The following is a 26,561-nucleotide window of genomic DNA, read 5'->3' as shown; positions in this document are numbered from 1 at the left end:
AGGATGGTGCAAAGGCGTAGGCAGAGCAAACAGAGGCCTGTGCACAAGCTGAAGAGTGTTAATGAACTATGAATAGACTCACGAATATGTGCTCCATTATCATGTGAGCAGAGAGAGACGCACAGAGCTGTTGCTAAGCGGTGAAAATAATCTCAGTGGCCTCGCTTTTACTCTAATAATAGATCATTTCTGTTTGTTGAGCTACCGTCATTTTCACCCCACTCTCGTCTTAAAGGGAACATACCCACACTAGCTCACTTACAGAATAAGAAGAGTTGGCTGTACAATATGAGACCCAGAGACCTCTATCCATTAGCAATTCAACTCATCTTAATAAAATAAATGATTACATAAGTAATGATAATGGGATAAAAGGAGAAAGATGCTTTTCTTCCAGAATTGTACATTACAGCATCTACCAGGAGGATCAGGATCTCCAGCTAGTAAGCGGCCTGGCCTTAGAAATCTTAGAAAATCTGCATTGTGAATGCATTATCAGCGCATGAATACTGAAAACCGGGCCGATTTGTATCCACAGAGGGAGAGATGCTTTCAGAGCAGACGGCCGTTTTGGACAGCGAGGTCAGAAAAGATACTAATCCACTTCAGGCTCTCTTTCTCTGGACGTCACGCTAAACGCTCCTCTTCTGAAAGCGGAATCAATTGCCAATTTCTCTCAAAAGGAAGCAGCGCAGAGCTTTAATACCGAATGGATCAGTTCAACATCCCGCTGATGAAATTTTCCAGAGGATCAGCTTTGTCTCTGAGTCAGAGAACTGAGAACTGGCCATAAAAAGATCCGCTGAGGCAGCAGCTCAAACGTCACTAATAAAGTTTAACGCTCTGGGCTTCCTCTGTCGATTCATGGCTTTAGATTGGACTGAAGCGATCCGTTAGGGGTTGAGCCGCGGTCACCGTGGGATGAGCTCTGCGATCATAATCTATTATCACTTACAGTCACACTGAGCGATTAAAACAGTGAGGTACTCGAGCCGTCCAACAACCAGGCCTCCGACGGCGCCAGATCCAGCAGATAATCTGCACTGCTGCTGGGAAACACTTCCGAAACAAAGCTGCTGCACTAAAAATAACACTGTGTCCTAACCAGGAGTCCTGCGAAATGCGATTTCTCTCCAAAAGTAGAGACTGACAAAAAGTCTAGCACTGCAGACGCTACCGCTTTTGTCACGCCTGGTTAGGACATGTAAACTTCAACCTGAGAGGAGTCCCAAGAGCAAGACAGATACAGAAGAATTAAGAAGCGCTTTCACAAAAATACAAGCCGCCGCCCGGTTGTCTTCCATCGATGCAGTGTCTGATGAATATGATGTAGGACGACTGTGTAATGAATGCAATTATATGAGCCTAAAATTCAAGATATAAGCACAAAAAATAAATGAACCTTTTATATTTATATCATATGAAATAGTTTAATAACATTACACCAGCGAGAGTGCTGTTTTTACCAAATATCAGCACTACTGCAAATGTGATATTGATTTTATACCACAGTTAATAAACAAGATGAACATTTGAGACACAAAATTATCAATACTGTCTGTTTTGCTCAGTTTTAGAACAGATGAGCGTCTCTGATCAACACACCGCTGGGATTCATTACTGAATGAATTCATGCTTTTGAACAAATTACGCAAGTAAATGATTCAGTGATTTATTTATTAAGACAGTGACTTTCTGCCACCTACTGCCACTTTTAGTTTCATATTTATAGCAGCATTTCATTTTTTTTTAAATGTTATATTTCAATATTCACGCTTTTCCAATTTGAATTGTAATGTAAAGTCTATTTGATGCTTTTCTCATTTAACACAATAATGATTTTAATTGAGCGTGTGTTGTACTCTTTTCCGTTTCAAATCTCATAACATTGGAAAAGCATTTATTTTCAATAAAAATGTAGGAAATAAAAAGTTGGGAAAAAAAATAAAAAATTAGGTTAGTTAGGTAGGGTTAGGTGCACTTAGTGCAAATAGCCGCTGCAATTTTTTAATTGTAATTCATAAAATAACAATGTGTCCTAACCAGGAGTCCTGCGACAAGCAATTTTTCTCCAAAAAGTCTAGTGCTGCAGACGCTACCGCTGTTTTTGCGCCTGGTTAGGGCGTTTTCTTAAGTTTCCTTAGTTTTTAGTAGGATAAAATCCCTACAGCTCATATAACACACAATCTTTGTACAAAAGAATTAAGAGGCACTTTAACAAAAATACAAGACACCCTGCGTCTTCCATTGATGCAGTGTCTGACGAACATGACGCAGGACGACTGACTGTGTGATGAAGACTATTAGAATGCAGTTATATGAGTCTAAAATTCAAGACATGAGGCAAACGCAAAAGAAAGAACCCTTGTATATTTGTATTATATGACATAGTTGAGCAATATCACAGCAGCAAAAGTGCTGTTCTTGTCCAATATCTGCACGACTGCACATGCAAAATCGATTTTATACAACAGTTCAATAAACACGAATAACATTTAATTGTCAGTGGATGAACATATTGTCAGTATTGTCTGCTTTGCTCAATTTAACCAAAGAAAATAGTTCCTATCAAAGTCACAGCAGAACCATCTCTGATCAATACACAGCAGTGACACAATACTGAATGAGTCCACAGTTTTGAATGAACCAAGTGAGTAAATGATTCAGTGACTCATTCATAAAGAATCACTTGCTTAGTTTCTAAATGAATCAGCCTAGTGAGTGACTCCGTTAAATAAATGATTCAGTGACTCATTCATTAAGACAGTGACTTTCTGCCGTCTACTGACACTTTTAGTGTGCTTTCACACCTGGCACTTTGTTTTGGAACCTGGCACGTTTCCCCTCGATTTTGGAACAGAGAAATCAATCTACAGGTGTGAAAGCACCCTAAGTTTCATATATATATATATATATATGAGCACAATCAGCACAACATTAATTAGATTAAATTTAAATTGCTTTAAGTTTAGACCTCAGAGAGCCTAGTTTAGACCTCACTGTATTTTGTTATAGTAATTTTTTTAAGATGCCAAATGCCACAAATGCTGTTGAAAGAGATTAACATCAGCTTATTTTCATATACCATATATTCATATTCTTACTATTGCTTTTCCCCCCTGTTTATTAATACAAATACTCCAGCCAGCACTTATCAGCTTTGCACATACGTGACGTTTATGTACAGTGACCTCCAGCAAACGGAGCACAAGAGCGGCAGGACCGGGGATGAAAGATCAGAAGCAATCAAAAGATGGACTTTATGATTTATTTTGGCCATTTTTGCCATTATTTATGCAGGAGGCTACAGAGAGCAGATAGGATGCAAAGTGGGAGAGAAAGAGCCGGCGGCGCACAAACTTGAGTCTAATGAAAGTCTATGTATTAAATATTGTGAAAAATCTGTTGTTTAAACACGCTTTTGAAACATAATTATGAAATGTTTCAGGAACAACTCTGTGTCTGCTAAGAGTGAATAAGTGACGTTCGCTTCATTTTAATACAGTGCGTTATCGATCAGAGTCGTGATGGAGAACAAACTAAGGCATGAGGCATGTGTCTGGTGTTTGATGTGATGAAATGCTGTCAAGCTCTGCTGCGGTGAAGCTGCGGTGGTTTCCTCACCTGCGTCGCACTGCTGCTCTGCCATAGGTTCAACCTGTCAATCACGTCCCACGATCCCCCGTCTGCAGCTGAAGACTGATGACACACCTGAGGACAACAGAGGAGGACATGCTCAGATCTCTACTGCAGACACATGTGATGCTGAGACTGACAACATCACACACCACATGACCTCAGCCGCACGTCTTTATGATGGTACCAGATTTTCATATGGGTCAGAGGGCAGGATTACATGCATTCATTTGAAAAAAAAAACATATAGGCCTATATATATTTTTATGCAGCCTTATATAAGGGGAGACACTGCAGGCAAAAACACAGTATTTTCATGCACCAGGCTTTTTTTTTCTTTTCTTTATAAAGTGTTTTTTCAGACTAGTGGAAAGAAAACGTTCAAAAGACACTGTTAAGTATTTCTTTTATGGCACTTTATCTATTTGTGTTAATAGATTTCAATTACAATACAGAATTTTGAAGGCCGTTTTCTCAAAATGAGTTTTTTTCTTCTACACTGAGCCATAAATCTCCACTTCAGAAGCACTTACACACACCAAACTTTACATTTTTATTCCTGACTATATCCTGAAGGCTTTTACAAAGGGATTTGTTCATATAGAATTTGCTTGATTTTATACAACATTTTATTCCCTCATATTATTTCGTTTTCTGCCTATTCTAAGTATTTTCTGAATTATGGAGTGACAAAATGAGATAACCAAAATCCCCTCTGTATAAACATTTGACTCTAATATGTAAAAAAAAAAATTAAACAAGAATTTTAAAACTGACTTCATCCAGTGTTTAGATGTTTGTACTAGAAATGTATGCAAATTAGCACATATTTCATTAAATAATGCCTCATTTGCATATTTAAACCACATTTTAGAAAACTTGTAAAACAAAAAATGTTTGCAATTAACAATACATACAGCTTTTTTGACATACAGCTCATGAAAACCCCAAATTCCTGTGTTTTATCAAGGGCAGGGTCAATGCAGCTAGCTATCAGGAGATTTTGGAGCACTTCATGCTTCCATCTGCTGAAAAGCTTTATGGAGATGAAGATTTCATTTTTCAGCACGACCTGGCACCTGCTCACAGTGCCAAAACCACTGGTAAATGGTTTACTGACCATGGTATTACTGTGCTCAATTGGCCTGCCGACTCTCCTGACCTGAACCCCATAGAGAATCTGTGGGATATTGTGAAGAGAAAGTTGAGAGACGCAAGACCCAACACTCTGGATGAGCTTAAGGCCGCTATCGAAGCATCCTGGGCCTCCATAACACCTCAGCAGTGCCACAGGCTGATTGCCTCCATGCCACGCCGCATTCAAGCAGTCATTTCTGAAAAAGGATTCCCGACCAAGTATTGAGTGCATAACTGAACATAATTATTTGAAGGTTGACTTTTTTTGTATTAAAAACACTTTTCTTTTATTGGTCGGATGAAATATGCTAATTTTTTTTTTTAGATATTTTGGGTTTTCATGAGCTGTATGCCAAAATCATCAATATTAAAACAATAAAAGGCTTGAACTACTTCAGTTGTGTAGTAATGAATCTAAAATATATGAAAGTCTAATGTTTATCAGTACATTACAGAAAATAATGAACTTTATCACAATATGCTAATTTTTTGAAAAGGACCTGTATTTCTAATTCGGCAAAAGTGAAAATGTAATTCTAAACAGCACACATATCACTGATGCTGCTGTAAGTCAAATATTAGTCCTGATATTATGCAGACTGATGCTGTCAGTCTTGTTACGGAGATAATCGCTGGTCACTGATGAATCAGCAAGAATCAGGCTGTAAAAACACGGCTGGAAGGTTGTTTTTTGCTGGGCTGGGTTTGGGGAAGTTGAGGCTGAAAGCAGCTGCGTTTGGTTCGATGGGATTTCACGTGAATGTCGGCTAATCTGAGCGAGTGCAATGAAATATAAAAATGACTCCAAGCCTGCCAGCTCGCAGTAATGATGACTAAAGCGGACGAGGAGCGAGCGGATGCTGACGCCGACCGTAAATCCCTGCGCTTTCTGCAGCGACAACAAGCACAGGACCAAATTAAACCAAACTGTTGTGAGCTCAGTCTTCACACGCACCGCATCGAATCTCAACTCAATCCATTACTGTGAGGAGTTCAGAGATCCGTGAGCCGCCGCCATCAACCAGAAGTGCTCTTAATAGTACTCAATGTGCACTTGTTCTAATGTATTTTTAAAAAACTCTACTTGCAGATAATACAATATTCATGAAAAAATTCACTTTCATGACTACATTTTTTAACGTGCACTCTGTAATGTCAAATTAAGCTTAATTTTAAAGTACATTTTAGATAATTGTTTTAATATGTTGTCATGTTTTAGGGAAGTACACTTATTTTGACGTGTTGACTAACACACTAAAGCACATGTGATGTACTTGATTATCATTTTAACTGTAGTATGTTTGATATTACAGTGAATAGATTTTAAATTGCAACTGCATCACAAATGTGTGTTTGACATATCAATAAAAAACACATTAAAGTATATTTTACCATAAATCCTTGTCAATATTTGGCAGCACACTTTTATCATGTGACCCTGGACCACAAAACCTTAGTCTTAAGCAGCACGGATATATTTGTAGCTACAGCCAACAGTTTTTTTTCCTTTTATACCCAAATTTATTAGGATATTAAATAACAATCATGTTCCATGAAGATATTTTGTAAATTTCCTACCATAAATATATCAAAACTTAATTTTTGATTAGTAATATGCATTGCTAAGAACTTCATTTGGACAACTTTAAAAACAGTTTTCTCAGTATTTTGATTTTTTGCACCCTCAGATTCCAGATTTTCAAATAGTTGTATATTGGGCCAAATATTGTTGTCCTATCCCAATAAACCATTAAAAAAAATTACATTTATGACTAGTTTTGTGGTCCAGGGTCATATTTCAAAGACAATAAGACGATAATTATGAAAATTACATATAAAGATGTACTGACTTAAGTTACAGTGCTCTTGATTTGATTCACTGGATTTAATATAATTTATTTATAAGCTTTTGCTCATTATTTATTTCTAAACTCTAAGGACAAAATTTACTAACAGCTTGTGGCAGCGCAAACTGTCTTTCGGCATTAAAATAGCACCGTAATTTGTAATTCGCTCTGCTTTTGGTAGATCGTCTGTGTTCTTGGTAGAAAAATCACACCCAGAATTTTCCCCTTCCATCTGCGCTCCAACGTTAATTTGCCCGAAAGGAGCTCCAAGGTGGAATGTAAATGAAGGGCTTAAATAAGCAGCTGTTTAGCATCACATGAACACTTTCCGAATGACAAAACCCTAGAAGGTTAAAGCAGGACAGAGCGGGATCAATCACACAGAGAAGAGTCACAGTCCGTCCGCATCATTCAGCAGGAGACACTGGAGCGCCATCACTGATTCAGAGGAGTGTGTTATGAGGGGGATTTGCTGTGATTAATGCTGAGCACAGAGGGGGTCATTGTTCTATAATGAATGTGAATTTCAGGGATTTCCATGTGTAAACAGGATTTAGTGGCAGTAGCTGCATCCAGGTGGGAAATACAAGCTTTTCATGCAACACTCATACTGCTGTGAGATGCATATTGACTGAGGTTAGACGCCTTTGTCAGCTTCAGCTTCAAGCTTTGTCTCCTCTCACACCCTTAACATCTGTAATTTGTCGTCAGTCTGCCGGATGATCAGCGCCGTGTTCCTCACAGAAATGGAAAAGAAACCCGGATGAAAGGAGCGGCGAAGAGAAACACCGCCCAGATCCTTCAGCCGCAGGGAATATATTAGAGCGCTTGATCAAGAACCGCCGACTTCTGATCAAAGCAGCTTCTGTGACACTTTATTTTTGTGTTTCAGACGTTCTTACCAATGTCATGATGCCACAGAACACTTGTGCTTCATCCTACAATCGAAGTCTGAACTGAGAAGAAAACCAGATGCAAAACTGTAATTTAAACACTGAAAAAAATGCTTTTCTAGCTTAGATTTTTTTGTCTTGTTTCCAGCCAAAATATCTAAAAATTCTTAAATCAAGAAGCATTTTCTAGATGAGTAAAAATTATTTCCTTGTATTCAGAAAAAAATGTCAAAATTAAGTGCATTTTTGCTTATAACAAGCAAAACAATCTGCCAGTGGGGTAAGCAAAAAATAATCTTGTTTTGTCTGTTTGAAATACGATTATTTTTCTAACCCCGTTGGCAGATTATTTTGCTTGTTCTTAGCAAAACTCACTTCATTTTGACTTTTTTTCTGAAAACAAGAAAATGATTTTACTCGTCTAGAAAGTCCTTCTTGATTTAAGAATTTTTAGATATTTTGGCTGGAAACAAGACAAAAAATCTAAGCTAGAAAAGCATTTTTTGCAGTGAAAAGAAGTAGAATTCAAATTGAGTGAAATTTCAACTATAAATGTTGTGTTTGTGTATCAATGATCTATAAACACGATCATACACACAACATATGGAGACTTTCCAAAAACACTCGTTATTAATGTCATGTCATTTTTCATGTTAATTAAATTGATCAATTTCAGTGTATTTAATAAATTAACTTTCATTTTAAGGATCATGGTGGAAGAACACTTTATTTCCATAATTTATTCAATATGTTACACAGTCAATAGTTTCAAATGTTGACGTCAATATTTATTTGTTTTGTGGTGGCAAAATCAGCTGATAAATCTGTATATGTAACAAATTATTTATTTATATTATTTCTGAATTTCTCTTCATGTCATTCCAATTTAGATTAAATTGCACACATGTGCCAAATAACAAGACAACACAAACTCAAGAGCTAAATCTGCTTCAAAGATTTTCTGAGCAGCTGGAGGTTTGCAAACGCAGGCAATCATTCCTCTGGAGGTGAACTTTAGAGTGTCAAAGGTCAAGTGATCATCTGATTGTGGTTTAGTTGAATACGTGTGCTGCGATAAGGATCCTCCGTCAGCAACATCACTTACAACAACGAATGTGTGACAAAAGACGCTCTGATGAAACGGCAGAAGCCACGGAGCAAACTTGACTGTGAAGGGCACGACCCGAGATATCTTGAACTTTAAGGAGGCTTACACAGTTTAATATGAGCCAATTATCATCACCCCGGCAGGAGCGACAGAGTGTTTGATGCTTTCATCAGTCCATAACTGACCTCTCATGCACACATTTACATTTCACAGCAGTTTGTCATAATGGCGAGTGAGTCGCTGTTAAACGTCAAAGATGAGTGAGTGAGTCGACCTGTGTGTGTTCCTTTAAGAGAGCAAATATACACCTCTGCTGATTTTTAAAATTCATTTCTAATCATTTAACTACTGCATTGACTTTCAGCTGACACACGACTGAAAATGATATTTAGCAGGATCATTACTTTTAGTAAGCGACTTCCCAACATTGCCAATATCATTTTTTATCTAACATTTATAGTGTTGATTAGAGGCCAAGAACTGAAGGAGCATAGTCAGAGGCGTTTTCTTCTGCTTTTCAGTCTAAGGCTGTATAGAAGGCTTTAAGAGTTTTTACAGATGTTAGCGTTGTTAATATCAGAGCATCTGCACTTCGACTCAAACTCAGTGCTTCACTGTCAAATATGCAAATATACAACTGCTCCAGAACAGAACTGACAAAAAATATTGTTTTTCCCTCTGATTCCTCGGCTCATGCCAAATGTCATATTACATCATTTTCCATCATTATAATTTTACTGGCATTTTTAGTTGTCAACCCTGCCTGAGTTCCTAAAGCTTTTTAAGAGACCAAACCATTCTCATATAGCGATGATGGCATGAACACCAAACAAGACTTGGGGCTGTGACTTCACAATGCTTTGGTGTCAAAACCTGCTATCAGAGCATCATGAGAGAACCACTTCTGGAAAACACCTGCTTTTGCATATGATTTTAAAGGGGTCCTATTTTGCTTTTTCACTTTTTAAATTTTAGCCAGTGTGTGGTGTGTATGTTTGGGCATAAACAACATCTACAAAGTTACAAATCTCAAAGTCCACTCCAAAAGGAGATATTTAGACCTAAAAAAAAACCCTTTTCAAGAACTACAACAAACGGCTCGTTCAGACTACAGCATTGTTTCCGGATATTATAATGTCACAACGCCCATTAGAATATAATTCGAATAAATCCCACCTACGGAAATTTGAATTGGTGATGGGTAGGGAGGGACGAGGCCTTAATTTAGTGATGAAGCATGGAAAGCCGCTTCTGGGATGCTTCAGTGAGCCGCAGGGCCAGGGCTGATGTAAACACAAGCATTGACTAGAGTGACGATCATCGGTTATCATACAGTGTAGATAGCTTCACTAGCCTTATGCTGGAGCTAGTTTCGGGCATGTCAATAAATAATAAATGAGCACAATAATGATAATATCATGTATGGGTGATCTGGCAGACTGACGATAGGACCAACACTACTGTAGCGGATTATTTACTCACCCTCCATGCATCCTAACTGTATATAACTTCCTTTTTTCAGACCAATGCAATTGGAGTTATATTAAAAATAATCCTGCCACTCCCAAGCTTTAGAACGACATAGACTGCTGTTTGTCTCCATCAGTCCAAAACAAGCCCATCATGCATTGATCCATAATAAAAAGTGTCTCACACGGCTCCGGAGGGGTCAGTAAAAGCCTCCTTTAGTGATCCGATGTGTTTTTGTAAGAAAAATATCTATATTTAAAACATAAGAATCACTTTAATCAAGCTTGCGCTAACAGTTGTACACGGAACTCGCTGCTTTGGGAAGGGGCGTGGCTTGACAATCGCAACGCAGTGGGACTGCTAACCAATCACAACACATTTAGTTTTTCGGAAGGCGGACCTTCATCAAACCCGAACCAATCGAGCCATTTGTACCAGCCTGGGGAGAAAGCTATTGTAATAGTGTAAATTAGGTGAAAAATAATGCGTTTTTTGAACCACCAAGCATGAGAGCATGTTCTAGTGCACCCCAAAACAAAATAAAGACTTTGTAAAAGAGCATAATAGGACCCCTTTAAGTCAAACTATGTAGGTTTTACAAGATGGAATACATGTCGAACATGTTGGATGTTTGTCAAATTACATTTTGTCATAAGATGTTTTATGTTATAAATCCATTCACATATCATTACAAAACTGGATTTGTGTCTTTGGCAGCATGCTCCGAAGATATCTAGGATGTTTTAGCAGCTAGTGGTCAAAATATATAATAAACAATACAAATAAGCTTATAATTATTGTGAAATTCACCATAAACCACATCTCTTCATCATATAAATATCACGTTCCTTAGGTTCTACAGAATTCAATTTTGAGTCAGTTTGTTCAATCTACATTTCATACAAATCATCATCAGAGCATTGCAGCAAAAAATCAATAAGAAGTTTTGATATCTGAAACTTGATAAGTCAGGTCATGACCTCTGACGGCTGTGGGACATTCAGGGACGGCACATGACGCACACATGGCTCTTTGTGACGAGAGCAGCCTGCTGGCCACAGCAAAAATACTCATCTGAAATAAAAGGAAATCTGTGGTGATTTGCCTCAGCAGAAGCAGATTAAGCAGCATTAAAGAAATGCTTCACTCCAAAACTAAATCTGCCATTATTATTTACTCCTGCAGTGCTTTGCATGTCATCTGAGGACGTGCAGTGTTATGAAAACCAGACTGAAGTGAGTTATTATTCACTGATGAACTTCATGTGAAGGTGGACTAGACATCAGCTTCAGCAGAAGAGAAGATCAGTGAATAATGGCTTCAGTTTGGGTCTGTTCCTCACACAAAACACTGTATGACTTAAGAAGACTGTTAATGTAGAGCGCAAATCATATGGACAGCTGTTGATGCTTTTACAGTTTTGGGAGCTTAGCGGTAACATAAGCTCACATGGGTTTGAAAGGACAGCAGGATGAGTAAACGACAGGTGAATTTTTCCTTTAAGGTTGCGGATGGTAGATAAGAGACCGCGGGGCGTCCGGGCAGCTCAGACACCGATCCAGATATTTCAGGACATCAGACTAACTTCCTGTTGAGCTGGACTGGTGTGGCTGACGGAGGACAATTCCCAGAAGATGACCCCTCGTGACCCGACGGCACAGAAACATCAGGTGTTCAGGCTTAGATCTACAGACCTTAGATCTGGAGCAGCTCCTGCGGTCAGCCGTTTCCTCTGTAAGATTTGCTCAACAGACAAAGCCTGACAGAAATAGCCTGGAGGAGACAGGTCCACCAAACTTCAGAAGATCATGAGACCACCTGCTAAACCGCTGTCCTTTACTGACTGACCTTCATGAGCACAAAAAGAGACCATTCCTGGAAAATGAAAGTCTGTGTTAATCATCAGCTTCGAGACTACAGGTTAAAATGTCTACATCAGTAGTCATCAGTGTTGGGGGTAACACAAGTTACATAATAATATCACTTTTTCCAAATAACTAGTAAAGTAACACATCACTTTTTAACTGACAAGAAAATATCGGAGTTACTTTTTCAAAATAGTAACGCCAGTTACTTTTTCCCCCCATTTATTAAAAGCTCTCCTGTCCCCATGTTGAGAGAAATTGTGAGTAAGATGTTACTTTAGTTCTAGAATAAATGTGAACATGCATTCATTCATCTCACTCACTAAAAAAACCCCAGTGAAATTCAACGCAAAACTGCAATAATTAAATATGTTAAATAATACAAATATCCTTTATGTATTTAATCCCATTTTATTAACTGATGTCTTTGCTGCCGACCTTCGATGATCCAATTCATCCATACTAATAAGCAAAAATGACTCAAGATAATCTAACATTTGTTTTCCTTTTTTTTTTATTACTGAAGAGTTGACATTTTTTCTTCTGCGGTCTACTGTACAGACGCCAATTTAGCCTGAGGCTTTTGGTGTAAAAAGGCTTATACATTTGACAAAAATAGAACTTTTTATATTAAAAAACAAACAAGCAAGCCCTGCCCAGATTTAAAAAGTAACACAAAAAGTAACGTAACGCATTACTGTCCAAATAAATAACTAAGTAACATAATTAGTGACTTTTTTAGGGAGTAACTCAATATTGTAATGCATTACTTTTAAAGGTAACTTTCCCCAACACTGGTACACATTTGAAGTGGACCAAAGCTAATCAAAGTTGTCCTCAGACAAGAACAGGTATTGTTTTGGTTTTATGACAACTTTAATGAAAGGTTTTGATCTACTTCAAATGTTGACTACTGTATTCTGGAAGAAAGGAAGTGAATGTTTCTACTTTCTGTCCTCACTAATTAATTTTAAACAATCTTGTAGAGTGACAAATGAATTTGTTGTATAAATATTTGTTGATACAGCTCTATACTGAAACTATACTGAATAATTGTAGTACAATTCATTCTAAGTTGAGTTTAAGGTTCTGGACTATTTGGTTGAATCACAATCATTATCAAGAAACAGTTCAATAAAGTAAAAAAAAAAAAACACATCTTGTTCATGTGTTCAACCCCTGTACTCCTCTAAGCAATTGGACCTGATGCTGTGTTTCAGCATGCTTGCGTTATTGGGCTTGAATTGGTGTAAGTAAAATGAGTGAACAGTTTCAAAAGTCATAGATTGAATGTGATTTAATTAGTCACTTCTGTGTACTAGTGTTCATCACTAGAGTTTTCTACATCAAAACTAAATTATCTTACATAAAACGAGGAGTTCATTTTTTATTCATCAGACAAAAGGCTGAAAAAAAGCATTAATTTTTTATTTAAAAATGTTAATATTCTATAAATGTTAACAGAGTGATGCTGTTTTTCCCCACTCATCTTTGGCAATAGGAAGCTCTCAGTTATCATCATCATCATCCGCTCTTCTGTCATCCTGCTAATGAACGCGGCTGGCGTGTGTCGCATGTAGAGTTAGAGATCGACAGCGACAGCACAGCTAATGGACTCAACATCACAGCAGATCATCACATCCGCCCGCAGAACATCACACGATCCCAGCACAGCCATTCGTCATTCAGCAAGATCTGCACGTCCTCCACAACGTGTGTTCTCCTTCATCACATATTTGGCTCATGTGAGGATGCTTTCAGCTCTCAGAGAGCATTTAGAATGAACCTTAATGAATCTACAATCAGTGGGTCAGAAAAACACCATTCACAAGCAGATACACACACACACACACACACACGCACGCACGCACGCACGCACGCACGAGAACAGCCTGCTGAATGCATAACATGTGCTCTTATAGTGCATAGAGTTGTTAAGTGACACGTGTCATTCAGTACCTACTAATATTCTGGCTTAGGCTCTCTTTAAACTGTTACTCGTTCAAGACCCACGGATATTATTAGTTACTATTTCAGTGAAAACAGTGCTATTGGTGCAAAAAAGGGTTTTGTTAAAGGGGGTCCTTTTTTTTGGGGGGGGGGGGGGGATGCACTAGAACATGCTCTCATGTTTAGTAGTTTGAAAAATTCATTATTTTTCACATAATTTACATTATTACAGTAGCTTTCTCCCCAGACTCAGACACAAATGGCTCGATTAGTTCAGGATTTGATGAAGGTCCACCTTCCAAAAAACTAAATGTGTTGTGATTGGTTAGCAGTCCCACTGCGTTGTGATTGGCCAACAGCTCAGACCCTTCACAAAGCAGCTAGTTCTGTGTACAGCTGTTAGCACTAGCTAGATTAAACTGATTCTTACGTTTGAAATATGGATATTCTTCTTACGAAAACACATCGGATCACTAAAGGAGTCTTTTACTGACCCCTCCGGAGCCATGTGAGGCACTTTTTATTATGGATCGACTTGTTTTGGACTGATGGAGACAAACAGCAGTCTATGTCGTTCTAAAGCTTGGGAGTGGCAGGATTATTTTTAATATAACTCCGATTGCATTGGTCTGAAAGAAGGAAGTTATATACAGTTAGGATGCATGGAGGGTGAGTAAATAATCCGCTACAGTAGTGTTGGTCCTATCGTCAGTCTGCCAGATCACCCATAAATGATATTATCATTATTGTGCTCATTTATTACTTATTTACATTACATTTACATTTTACATTTATTCATTTAGCAGACGCTTTTATCCAAAGCGACTTACAATTGGGGAATACAACAAGTGATTCATCCTAAGGAGGCAGATCGACATAGGAAGTGCTCAAAAATACCATATATCAGGCGTTGTTAGATGAGTACGGGCTAGAAAGGGAAGATCAGGTAAGAGAGGATAATTATTATTTTATTTTTTATTTTTTATTGAGTCAAATAGTGTCGAAAAAGATGGGTTTTCAGCAGTCGCTTGAAGACAGTAATGGAGTCTGCGTTCCGGATAGGGGTGGGAAGATCATTCCACCAGGCAGGGACGTTGAAGGAGAATGTTTTGGAAAGTGATTTCATTCCTCTCTGTGGTGGTACAATAAGGCGTCTTTCACTAGAGGATCTCAGACTTCTGGAGGGAGTGTAGATGCGTAGTAGTGAATGGAGGTAGGCAGGTGATGATCCGGTGGCTGTCCTATATGCCAGCATCAGTGTCTTGAGTTTGATGCGAGCCGTAACCGGTAGCCAGTGCAGGGATATGAAGAGAGGTGTGACATGGGCCTTCTTGGGCTCATTGAAGACGAGCCGTGCTGCTGCATTCTGAATCATTTGTAGAGGCTTGATTGTACATGCTGGAAGACCGGCTAAAAGAGCATTGCAGTAGTCCAGCCTGGAAATGACCAGGGCCTGGACGAGGAGTTGTGCAGCATGCTCTGTTAGGAAGGGCCTGATCTTTCTGATGTTGTACAATGCAAACCTGCAGGATCGAGCAGTTTTAGCTACGTGGTCTTTAAAAGTCAATTGGTCATCAAAGATTACACCAAGATTTCTGGCTGAAGTCGATGGGGTAATTGTTGATGAACCTAACTGGATGGAGAAGTCATGTTGTAAAGTTGGAGTGGCGGGAAAGACAAGGAGCTCAGTTTTAGCTAGATTGAGCTGAAGATGGTGTTCCTTCATCCATGCAGAGATATCCGCCAGGCAGCCAGAGATCCTTGCAGCTACTGATGGATCATCTGGTTTGAAAGAAAGATAGAGCTGTGTGTCATCAGCATAGCAATGGTAGGAGAAGCCATGTGCCTGTATGATGGGGCCCAGAGATGTGGTATATATGGAGAAGAGGAGAGGTCCAAGAACTGATCCCTGAGGAACCCCAGTGACCAGTTGATGAGTTTTGGAAACCTCTCCTCCCCAGGCCACTCTGAAAGACCTACCAGAGAGATAGGATTTGAACCAGTGAATTGAAGTCCCTGTGATGCCCAGCATTGAGAGGGTGGACAGGAGGATCTGGTGATTCACAGTGTCAAAAGCTGCAGATAGGTCCAGCAAGATGAGTACTGATGATTTGGACTCAGCTTTTGCAGTCCGCAAGGCTTCAGTGACAGACAGTAGCGCAGTCTCAGTTGAATGTCCACTCCTGAACCCTGACTGGTTAGAGTCCAGTAGATTGTTCTGTGAGAGAAATAAAGATAGCTGGTTGAAAACAGCCCGTTCCAGTGTTTTTGCTATGAACGGAAGGAGAGAGACAGGTCTGTAGTTGTCAATGAGTGAAGTGTTAAGTGTAGGTTTTTTGAGCAGTGGGGTTACCCGGGCCTGCTTAAATGTAGTGGGGAAAGTGCCTGTGAGAAGAGATGTGTTGATGATGTGTGTGAGCGCTGGTAGGATTGCAGGGGAGATTGCTTGGATAAGGTGTGAGGGGATGGGGTCTAAAGACATGTCGTCGGATGGCTGGAGAGGAGAAGTTTGGTTACTTCTGCCTCAGAATGGGGATGGAAGGAGAAGAGGGGCATGCTGGAAACAGCTCCAGCATAAGGCTAGTGAAGATATCTACACTGTATGATGAATACATCTCTTACCACACACTGCACACGTCTACGGCGCAGCTGCAGCACGGCTACCGGAGCAGTTTGCGGTCACTTTAGTCAATGCTCATGTTTATACCGGAGTCCGGGGGCTTGCTGAAGCATCCCTGAACTGGCTGTCAATGCTACATCACTAAAGTTAGGCGAATCCCCCACCCGCCAACAAATTGAATTTCAGTAGGCGGGATTTATGTTGTGACATCATAGCATCCGGAAAACAAACGCTGTAGTCCAAAGGAGCCGTTCGTTGTAGTTCTTGAAAAAGTATTTTTTTAAAACTAAATATCTCCCCTTGAAGTGAACTTTGAGATTTGTAACTTTGTAGATTTTTTTAATGCCCAAACATACACACCACACACTGGCTAAAATTCAAAAATTGAAAAAGCATAATAGGACCCCTTTAATGATTTAAGCAAGCTATTAAAACAATTGACAGTGTGCTAGAGAACATGGCCTTTTCATCACACTCACAACTAACTAACTAACAATCAGCGGGCAGATCTTATTATAACACACAGTACGAAAACAAATTCCCGCTGGACGGCTGGAGAGGTTTCTCTGCGTTAGACGTGTTCGTGTTATGAGGCGTTTCATAAAGTGCCGGTGACACAATCAGACATGGTGAAAAGTGCCATCCGTCCCACCGATACATAATGATCGGCATACTAACTCGATCGAGCACAGCTCATTCCTCTCACTGAAACACAGCTTAACACCACATTCACGTCTGAGGTCACCAGTATTAACCTTCTTACAGAGAAAGCATTGAATAATAATCAGCTTACTTCTGTCCAGCAATATCATTCTACAGGACGCGAAAGTCTCTGGTCAGTCTTGTAGAGCGCATCTTCACATGGGAACGCCTGCTGTTTTTAAAGCACTCTGAACTGTGCTGTGTTCAGATCCACAGAGAGCCTGCAGAAACACCAGCGGCTAAAAATAAACCTGACACAAGGCATTAGAAGAACCTGGTTTCTGGTTTCGCAAAGTATCTTTCAGTGATCAGTTCTGCAAAGAACCATGTTTGTATTAGTGTGAAGAACATCTGAGTAATACGAAGAACTCTTCTCTACTATAAAGAATATTTTGGAAAGGTTTTCAGTGAATTTCAAAGGATTCAGTGCCAGCTGCATTTCACGCCTGCAGACAAGACCAGGATTACTCTGATAGTCCACTTTAGACATTCTGCTGACTGTTAGAAACAGTAGAGTATCAGTACACAGGCTGCTTAATATCTGCTCACACTTTATTTTGATTGTTGTGAAGACGGTGTGAACGTGGACATTACATATTACAGCACAAGCTGGAGGCTCGTTTTCTGATTGGGAATCGTTCATCGTTTCATCTAAAAAGTGCGTGTGTGTGTGTGTGTGTGTGTGTGTGTTTGTCTTCACAGGGTCCCCACACAATAGGATTTCTGATCCTAAATATTAAATATGTTGGATGTTTAAGATTTGAGATCAGTGTGGCCCCAACGTTCTTTCAAACACACTTTTGAGTCCTCCCGAAAGGAAAATCTAATAAGACAATCTGTAGAATCATTAAGATAATCAGGACTTTACAGAGGATTGTTGGAAGGGGAGATTTTGACCCAAATTCAGCTCAACCCTGTTCCAGGAGATCTTCCTGCAGAGTTCAGCTCCTTCAGATCCAAACTAGTTGTTGCAGGTGTGTTTGATCAGGGTTGGAGCTGAACTCTGGAGGAAGGTAGATCTCCAGGAAGAGGGTTGGGCAGCTCTGTTGTAGTGTGTGGTTAGTCTAAGTCCAGTTATGATGGTCATTAGCTTAAAAAAAGAATAAAAAGAATATTATCATCCTTAAAGGGATTTTGAAATGCAATATCAGATCTTTATTTTATGTTTCAGAATGTTAGCGTTTTGCATCATTTTCCATCCTCATTTTCTCCGTATGTGTCATGTGTATTTTGATGCTTGAGAAGCCAGCAATTGTACATTTGAGCCTGAGTCAGATTAAAATGAACCAATGCAACCACAATGACAAAATAACAAATAAAAATATTCTATAAATAAAAATTCAATCACTCAGACATGTCATTAAAAATTAGCTTCAGCAATGCTTTTCTAGTACTTTGATCTTTTTTGTGTATATATAGGGACAGAACAACATTAGACAGTCTTACTGGACAGAAATGACTTAAGAATTTACATACATATCATCCTCATAATCATCCTTAAAATGAATATTTTTAAGCGGGGAGTTAGTTTGGAGATGTGAAACTTGCAGTATGTTTTATTGTAGATTAACTTCAATATCAAGGTTAATATCAAGGTCATTTTGATTTTCCACTCCACAACTCCTCAAATTCTGTAAAAAATGGATAAAGTTGACATCCCATGAGCCAATATTACATTTACATTTACATTTATTCATTTAGCCGACGCTTTTATCCAAAGCGACTTACAATTGGGAATACAACAAGTGATTCATCCTAAGGAGGCAGATCAACATAGGAAGTGTTCAAAAATACCATATATCAGGCGTTGTTAGAAGAGTGCAGGCTAGAAGGAGAAGATCAAGAAAGAGAGGAAAAACAGGCTAGAAGGGAGGATATTTTTTTTTTTTTTTTTTTTTTTTAATTGAGTCAGATAGTGTCGAAAAAGATGGGTTTTCAGCAGTCGTTTGAAAGCTGTTAAGGAGTCTGCATTCCGGATAGGGGTGGGAAGATCATTCCACCAGGCAGGAACGTTGAACGAGAATGTTCTGGACAGTGATTTCATGCCTCTCTGTGGTGGTACAATGAGGCGTCTTTCACTAGAGGATCTCAGTCTTCTGGAGGGAGTGTAGATGTGTAGTAGTGAATGGAGGTAGGCAGGTGATGATCCGGTGGCTGTCCTATAGGCCAGCATCAGTGTCTTGAATTTGATGCGTGCTGTAACCGGTAGCCAGTGCAGGGATATGAAGAGAGGTGTAACATGGGCCTTTTTGGGCTCATTGAAGACCAGTCGTGCTGCTGCATTCTGAATCATTTGTAGAGGCTTGGTTGTACATGCTGGAAGACCAGCTAAAAGAGCATTGCAGTAGTCCAGCCTGGAAATGACCAGGGCCTGGACGAGGAGTTGTGCAGCATGCTCTGTTAGGAAGGGCCTGATCTTTCTGATGTTGTACAATGCAAACCTGCAAGATCGAGCGGTCTTAGCTATGTGGTCTTTAAAAGTCAGTTGGTTGTCAAAGATGTCCGGTGACGGTGGGCTGTAATTTCAGCAGATTTTCAGTTGTAATTCACACAGTCACTGAAGAAGCAGAGGGAGTCAGCGATGGCGTCTGTCATGATGACCCTAATGACCTTCTGATGAGATCCAGTGTGTGTGAAATTACAGCCCACCGTCACCGGACACTTCAACTACTGCCTGATGGGAACTGAGCCTCTTCTCACACCAAACAACCACCGTCCTGCTCTCTGTCCCACAATGAATGTTACACATGTTACACACACAAACTTGACAACTGTGAATCCAAGCGAAAAGCCCCATTCTCTGTCATTTCTACATCAGACCTCCAGAAGACTGAAGATAGACCGTAGACAACCAGATCTGGTCTGTATCCAGAACATGAGACGCACCTGCACATACCCCTTTACAGTGAAGACCTCTGCAAGTCCGCAACTAACGCGTCAAGCTGGGAGCGAAATGCAGTTTTATCCAGAAGTACGGTCCTCATTCTTGAAGGCCACTGATAGCCGGTCATCTACTACTGGCTAAATGGCAGTCTGCTTTCTAGTTTTCCAACCAGCTAAACACACTACAACTCTTCCTTTCCCAACCAATGCCAGTGTGATGCTCCTCAATCAATATCACACCGTGTTCATTTGCTTAGACCAGAGGAGATCCGGTCCCCCGATGGAGCCTGTTTTTCTACATTTCCGTCGCCTGCGGGCTGCGTTTATGCGCAGATGCAATGCACAAATGCACAGATCTATTTCCGTATATCAGATGTTTTGTCCTGCTCTGAAAACATAACTGACTGTACATTAATTTCATATAAAAGTATTGGCAAATGCAAGTGCATTTAACCGCAGCTGCAATCGAGCTTTAAGACGAACAAACACAAAGCGCATGTGAAAGTCTGTCAGTGCGTGAGTTTCGTGCATCTAATAGTGCTGCATTCCAAATGGCAGAAACGAAAGCATATCTAAAGTAATACAAACAGAATTGATTCAGAATCGTTGAACAGAGAGTTGCGATGCATCAGTGAATCGATTTTTTTTCTCCCACCTTTACCATCATCTGATGAGAACAAAACTGAATCAAGCTGGATGGCGACACTAATGCCTTCTGTAGAGATGCTTTAAGGCTAAAGATAACTAAAGATATAGTTCTAAAAATTTATCTTAGTATTAAAGAACAGCAGAGTTCACACCACAATTATAACGATACACGCACAGAGAAACAATATTGTTGGAAACACATTCAGAATGCTAAAAAGATTAGGTAACACTTTAGAACAGGTAACACCTATTAACTATTAACTATGACTTTTCCCTCAATAAATTCCTAATTTGCTGCTTATTAGTAGTTTGTAAAGTAGTTGTTAGGTTTAGGTATTGGGTAGGATTAGGATGTAGAATAAGGTCATGTAGAATAAAGCATTAATAGGTGCTTAATTACTGCTAATAAATGGCCAATATTCTAGTAATATGCATGCTAATAAGTCATAGTTAATAGTTAATAGGTGTTACCTATTCTAAAGTGTTACCAAAGATTACAATCCCGAGAGTTTAATGTGTGCGTGCTTAGAGTAAACATACCATATCATCGGCTGGTGTGGATGCTAATATCTTTATAGTTATCGTTCTTGGTGTGAACAGGTGTTTACGCTGGTCGCTGCCTCTTATAGAACTGCTTATACAACAGCGCAAATGAACTTGATTCAAATTGAAGTAAAACTTCACACTGTTATTGATCTGAAGTGAACCAACTAAACCGACTTGACCTGAATAAATCACACCACAGCCCAGTCTGAATCATCTCTATATCTGAGTTAACAATCAATTCTGCTGTTTTCCTGTTTGTCTTTGTATTGTATAAGGTGCTATAAAAAGTGCCTTGATTTGACTTGACAAATAAAACCGTCGACCAAAAGGTTGAGTTTAAACGAACTCCTCAAATTACAACAGCCACACATATGAACCAAACCGCCTGAATGCTGATGGAGAAAGAGTTGTCAAGCTCCGTCTCTCTCAGACAGGACCGAGACAAACAGGAGGAAAGAAACACGGAATAAAACGTATGCAGTCTGTGATGTGAAATTCAATCTGCGAGTAAACGCAGCCCGCATGCAGATGAAACGCTGCGAGTCAAAGCCGAACAGCGCAGCGGAGATTAAGGTCAGCGTTCAGAGGAAACACAGCCCTCACATAAACTGCTGCTTTATGTGATTTCCAGGAATGAAATTCACAAATCTTCTTCATCCTGATCTCTCTGTTATCACAGACGGAGAAATGATGCAGAGTATAATATGATATTTACTGTTGCTCGATGTTCCTTTGTGGTTTCGTATTTATTTTGGATCAGGCAGCAATAATAGAATCTCTTCTGAGCTTACGATCCAATTGCTGTTATCTTGAGGAGCAGCGGCCGAGCTCAGATCCTCCTCGGTGCAGTGGCTTCCCAGCTCGCTCTCGATATGTGTGTGTGTGTGTGTGTGTGTGTGTGTGTGGCAAGAAACGGAGTGCAAAATACATTTGAGTCCTCACAGTCTTTGAAGACTGTAAATTGCATCTCTCCATGCAGTGCAGAGCAGCTCGTGTTGACTATTAAGAAGAGCTCAGCGCAGTCCATTACTATCAGCATGAGGCTAAGAAACTGGCCAGTCAGCTGTGGACGTGTGTCTGTGACACTTAATGGTTTTGTCCCAGAGGAGAGATACTCAGACACATCGATTACAGCCACACAAACCACAGACTCTGACGACACTCAGACCCACAGAGAGCCTCACAGCTGCACTCGCTCTTACAGGCTCCATTGATACCATGAGGAAAATACTGATTGCCTCAAGTATGAAATGCTGCATATGCGCACAACAGACACTGAACTGCACAAACACAACGTGCTGTAAATAATATACGCTCTAGACCAGGGCTGCTCAACCCTGTTCCTGGAGATCTACCTTCCTGCAGAGTTTAGTTCCAACCCTGATTAAACACACCTGTGTGTAATTATCAAGAGCTCCTTCAGATCCTAATTAGTTGGTTCAGGTGTGTTTGATCAGGGTTGGAGCTAAACTTTGCAGGAGGGTAGATCTCCAGGAACAGGGCTGGACAGCTCTGGACCATGCACACGCATGCATATACCGATGTGAGCCGTAATGATATAAACAGAATGATTTTCCATTTTGCATATTTAGATTTAATACACCTTGATTAAATCATTATCCAGAAGTAAAACTGTAGATGTAGCAACTGCAGCATAAGCAACAAATAATTGACAACAGCCCGTTGAATTATTGAAAAATAATGCACACCCGAGGTGTAAGAAGTATTTGGTGGAGGATGTGCTGCTTTTGAACACTTTTCCTGCGGCGGGCTACATTTTAATGTTTTAACAAGAGCAAGGATAGCTTGGCACATGATATTCCCGCTCGAAACTCTGTTATAAATAGCAGGACTCCTGTGTGAGTGATGATCACACTTGAATCTGAATAAGTGCTTCTCAGCTCCGTTCTGAGCATTTTGCACGTCTCTCTTATTTAACGCACCTGACTCAGGTCGTCACCTCATTAGGAGAGAGCTCTGTCACACTCACTTCACCATAGTTCAGAGAGAATGTGAGGAATGACGTTTCCAGAGACCGGAACTGAGAACCACTGTGGTGGATGGCTTAGTAACAGACGTATAATGACAGACGCATCAACGTTAAACCAGGCTTCAAATTGAACTCTACATACATCTTACATGAACTGCTTCACAGAGGTTAGTAACAGTAGAGTTTAATGTGGGTCAGTTTCAGGTGCTGCTGACTGAGTGCCATTTCATGCTCACGAGAGACGCTTTTCTATTTATAATCTGCTTCATTTACATCTCAATTATGTACAGTATTCTACATTCTGTAAATGTTATGTACTGAAGGTCATCCATATATTTCCATTTTGTAAAGCACCTATTTGAATATGCTGAACATCAAATTAATTAATTAAAAGAACAGCAACTACTAGGATCTTAATAATTCCTTACATTTAGAGGATAGCTAAATAACAGCAGCATATGAGAAGTGAACGTGTGTGTGTTCCTGCAGAACATTCGCCTTTGACCTGTTGTCTTGATGCAATAAAACTAAACCAGGAGTTCTCAACTCTGGCCCTCGAGGTCCATTTTCCTGCAGAGTTTAGCTCCAACCCTAATCAAACACACCTGAACAAGCTCTTCATCATTACTAGAAAGTTACAGGCAGGTGAGTTTGATCAAGGTTGGTGGTAAACTCTGCAGGAAAGTGGACCTCGAGGGCCAGAGTTGAGAACCTCTGAACTAAACAAACAAGCTATATGTCTTGTAGCATTTCTGGCTAACAATACAGAGAATACGAAAATGAATTGATAGATGTACTGAGAGGAGCTGCCGCTTGGATTTCATTTCATTCCCCTGAATGAATCCTACAGAGAGGATGAGCTGATGGAAAAACGTCTTTGCTCATTCAGATGTCTGGTGGTTGGTTCTGATGTGGGATGCTGGTGTCTCTCACGCCTCACTCACAACACAATGGAAACACTGGAATATTTCATCTTTTCTCTTGGATCAATGTGTTTGAGTAAACTCGACCCAGATCTGCCTCCATTCCAGTATTCAACACTCACTTTTCACAATCCAATCAACAACTGAAGGATCAAATCAAGCCTTCAGGATCAAACTCACCCAGAGGAGAGACAGCAGTAACATCATCCGCAGCAGAGCCGCTTCTAGGATTTCATTCTCAGTGCTATTTAGTCCTCTGTGAGGAAGTGTAGCAAGAGACCATTGCATACGTGACCCTGGACCACAAAACCAGACTTTAGTAGCACATTGTAGGGGTCAAAATTTTAGATTTTTCGTTTATGCAAAAAATCATGTTCCATGTAGATATTTTATACATTTCCTACCATAAATATATTAAAACTTAATTTTTGATTAGTAATATGCATTGCTAAGAACTTCATTTGGACAACTTTAAAGGCGATTTTCTCAATATTTTGCTTTTTTTGCACCCTTGGATATTAGATTTTCAAATAGTTGCATCTCGGCCAAATATTGTCCAGTCATAACAAACCATACATCAATGGAAAGCTTATTTATTCAGATGATGTATAAATCTCAATTAAAAAAACAAACAAACTGACCCTTATGACTGGTTTTGTGGTCCTGGGTCAAATATGTGGTGCCTCTTTGTAAATCACTAGCTCTATATTATATTGAGTTAAAAGTAGCCTACACTATGTACATTAATATAATACAGAGTACAGCGTTGTAAATGAATGCGCATATTTTCTATTCCATAGTAAGGGCAATTCATACAAAGCATTTAAAGTGATCTACCATCTTTCTACCACTGCTCTACTGTTCTTCCTCTATATTTTGATTGACACATGTCTCGTCCAGTCAGCGGTAAGTAATCTATTCTCAAACCAGTGGTGCAGTCTCAAACTATACTTACCTCTTCCGGTTTATTTGATTTGTCGTTGTGTTTTCTGAATTGTTATTTAGTTTTTTAGATTAGTGTTTTGTTTTGCACTTCTCAACCACCATAGTTAAGCTTCTCTGACAGCACAAGCTTTTCCCTTTAATCAAAATGTTTGTATGGATGAAATGTGGTAAAGCACACAGACAGATTCAGCTGAAAGCAGCTCAGAATGTTCCTCCAGTGAACATGGGATTTTAACAGGAGAGGGAGAGTGAATGTGTGAAGACGTGAGGATTTTTTTTCTCACCACCCACCACCAAACACATCCTGGTTTTCTCTCATGAATCAGAACATTTGAGTGGTTCACCTCATTACATGCATATGATCTGCGGCTTTATGAACGACCTCTCCTCTGACGTCGACACGTTCGGCATTTGTCCACGGCTCTCTTTTCCCACCCACAAAAAAAATGTAAGGAACGGCTGGAGATCAGCTCTCCCGCGTGTCCTCCGTCATTCCTGTGTAGATGTTCATTACTGCTGGAGCCCTTCAGCGCCGGTAAACGTGAGGCAGCGCGCTCCGCTGATTTCACTCCCCCCGCGTCCTACAGGGGCAATTACGAGCCGCCGTTTCCGCATGGCGCCGCTGGAGAAGGTGAGCCCTTTCAAGTGGTTATGAATGCCCTGATGATTTAATTCTGTGCACTGAAGCCATCTGTAGACGTTTCAAACCAAAACTGTCAGAGAAACGAGGAGGTCCCGTGGGCCTGGCGTGGCTCCGTTATAGATTTTCCCTTATTTCTTCTGAAGCACAAAGACTTAGGACCGTCTCAAATCCCACCACCCACGACCACAAGCTCAAAGTCTGGCTAGTTAACATGTCTGGGCGGCTCCTGCTGCTCAGTGGTGATTTTAGATCGCAAGGAGGCCGGACTGGGGCTGCTTAAAGGTGCCATAGAATGCATTGATACAATATTTTAAATTGTTCTCTGATATCTACATAGAAGGTATATGGCATAGGAAAGGGCAAACATTCTGCAGAAATGGTTTTACAGCTCCATTTATAACCCTAGGATTTGTCCCTAGAATGAAATGCTCTGTTATTGCCTTATTTTGAAGGTCCGTGAATATTAATGAGGAGCTCTACTCTGATTGGCTGTTTCACAGAGCGGCTCACACATGGAGGAAAATATATATTTAATCATGGAGCTCTAGCTGCTATTAATATGCGGTTCATTGAATCTGCCGTTTTGAATGCACCATCATTTTACTTTCACTTTTGTGAACGCATGTGCTCTGTGTAACGTTATACTGCAGCAGCAGTACTTACCACATTTGACAAGTTTAGATGCTTGTTAGTGATGCTCAAGATCTGTAAATCATTGGCCATCATCAGCGCACTCATCTCTCCTTACTCTGTTT

The 26,561-nt window shown here is 39.9% G+C and overlaps 1 protein-coding gene across 1 annotated transcript in view; it reads right to left on the bottom strand.

Annotated features, from left to right (window-relative positions):
* lrfn2b (leucine rich repeat and fibronectin type III domain containing 2b) overlaps positions 1–26,561 on the bottom strand; it is a 103,481-nt gene that overhangs the window by 35,020 nt on the left and 41,900 nt on the right. Inside the window, exon 2 of the mRNA XM_073816837.1 lies at positions 3,625–3,711. The gene's annotated coding sequence lies outside the window, so the exon portion shown is untranslated. The remainder of the gene's footprint in view (positions 1–3,624; positions 3,712–26,561) is intronic.

This window comes from Garra rufa, chromosome 13, assembly GCF_049309525.1.
Source record: "Garra rufa chromosome 13, GarRuf1.0, whole genome shotgun sequence".
NCBI lineage: Eukaryota > Metazoa > Chordata > Actinopteri > Cypriniformes > Cyprinidae > Garra > Garra rufa.
Note: the sequence above shows the minus strand (reverse complement) of the source record. Positions and strands in the feature narration are given on the sequence as shown.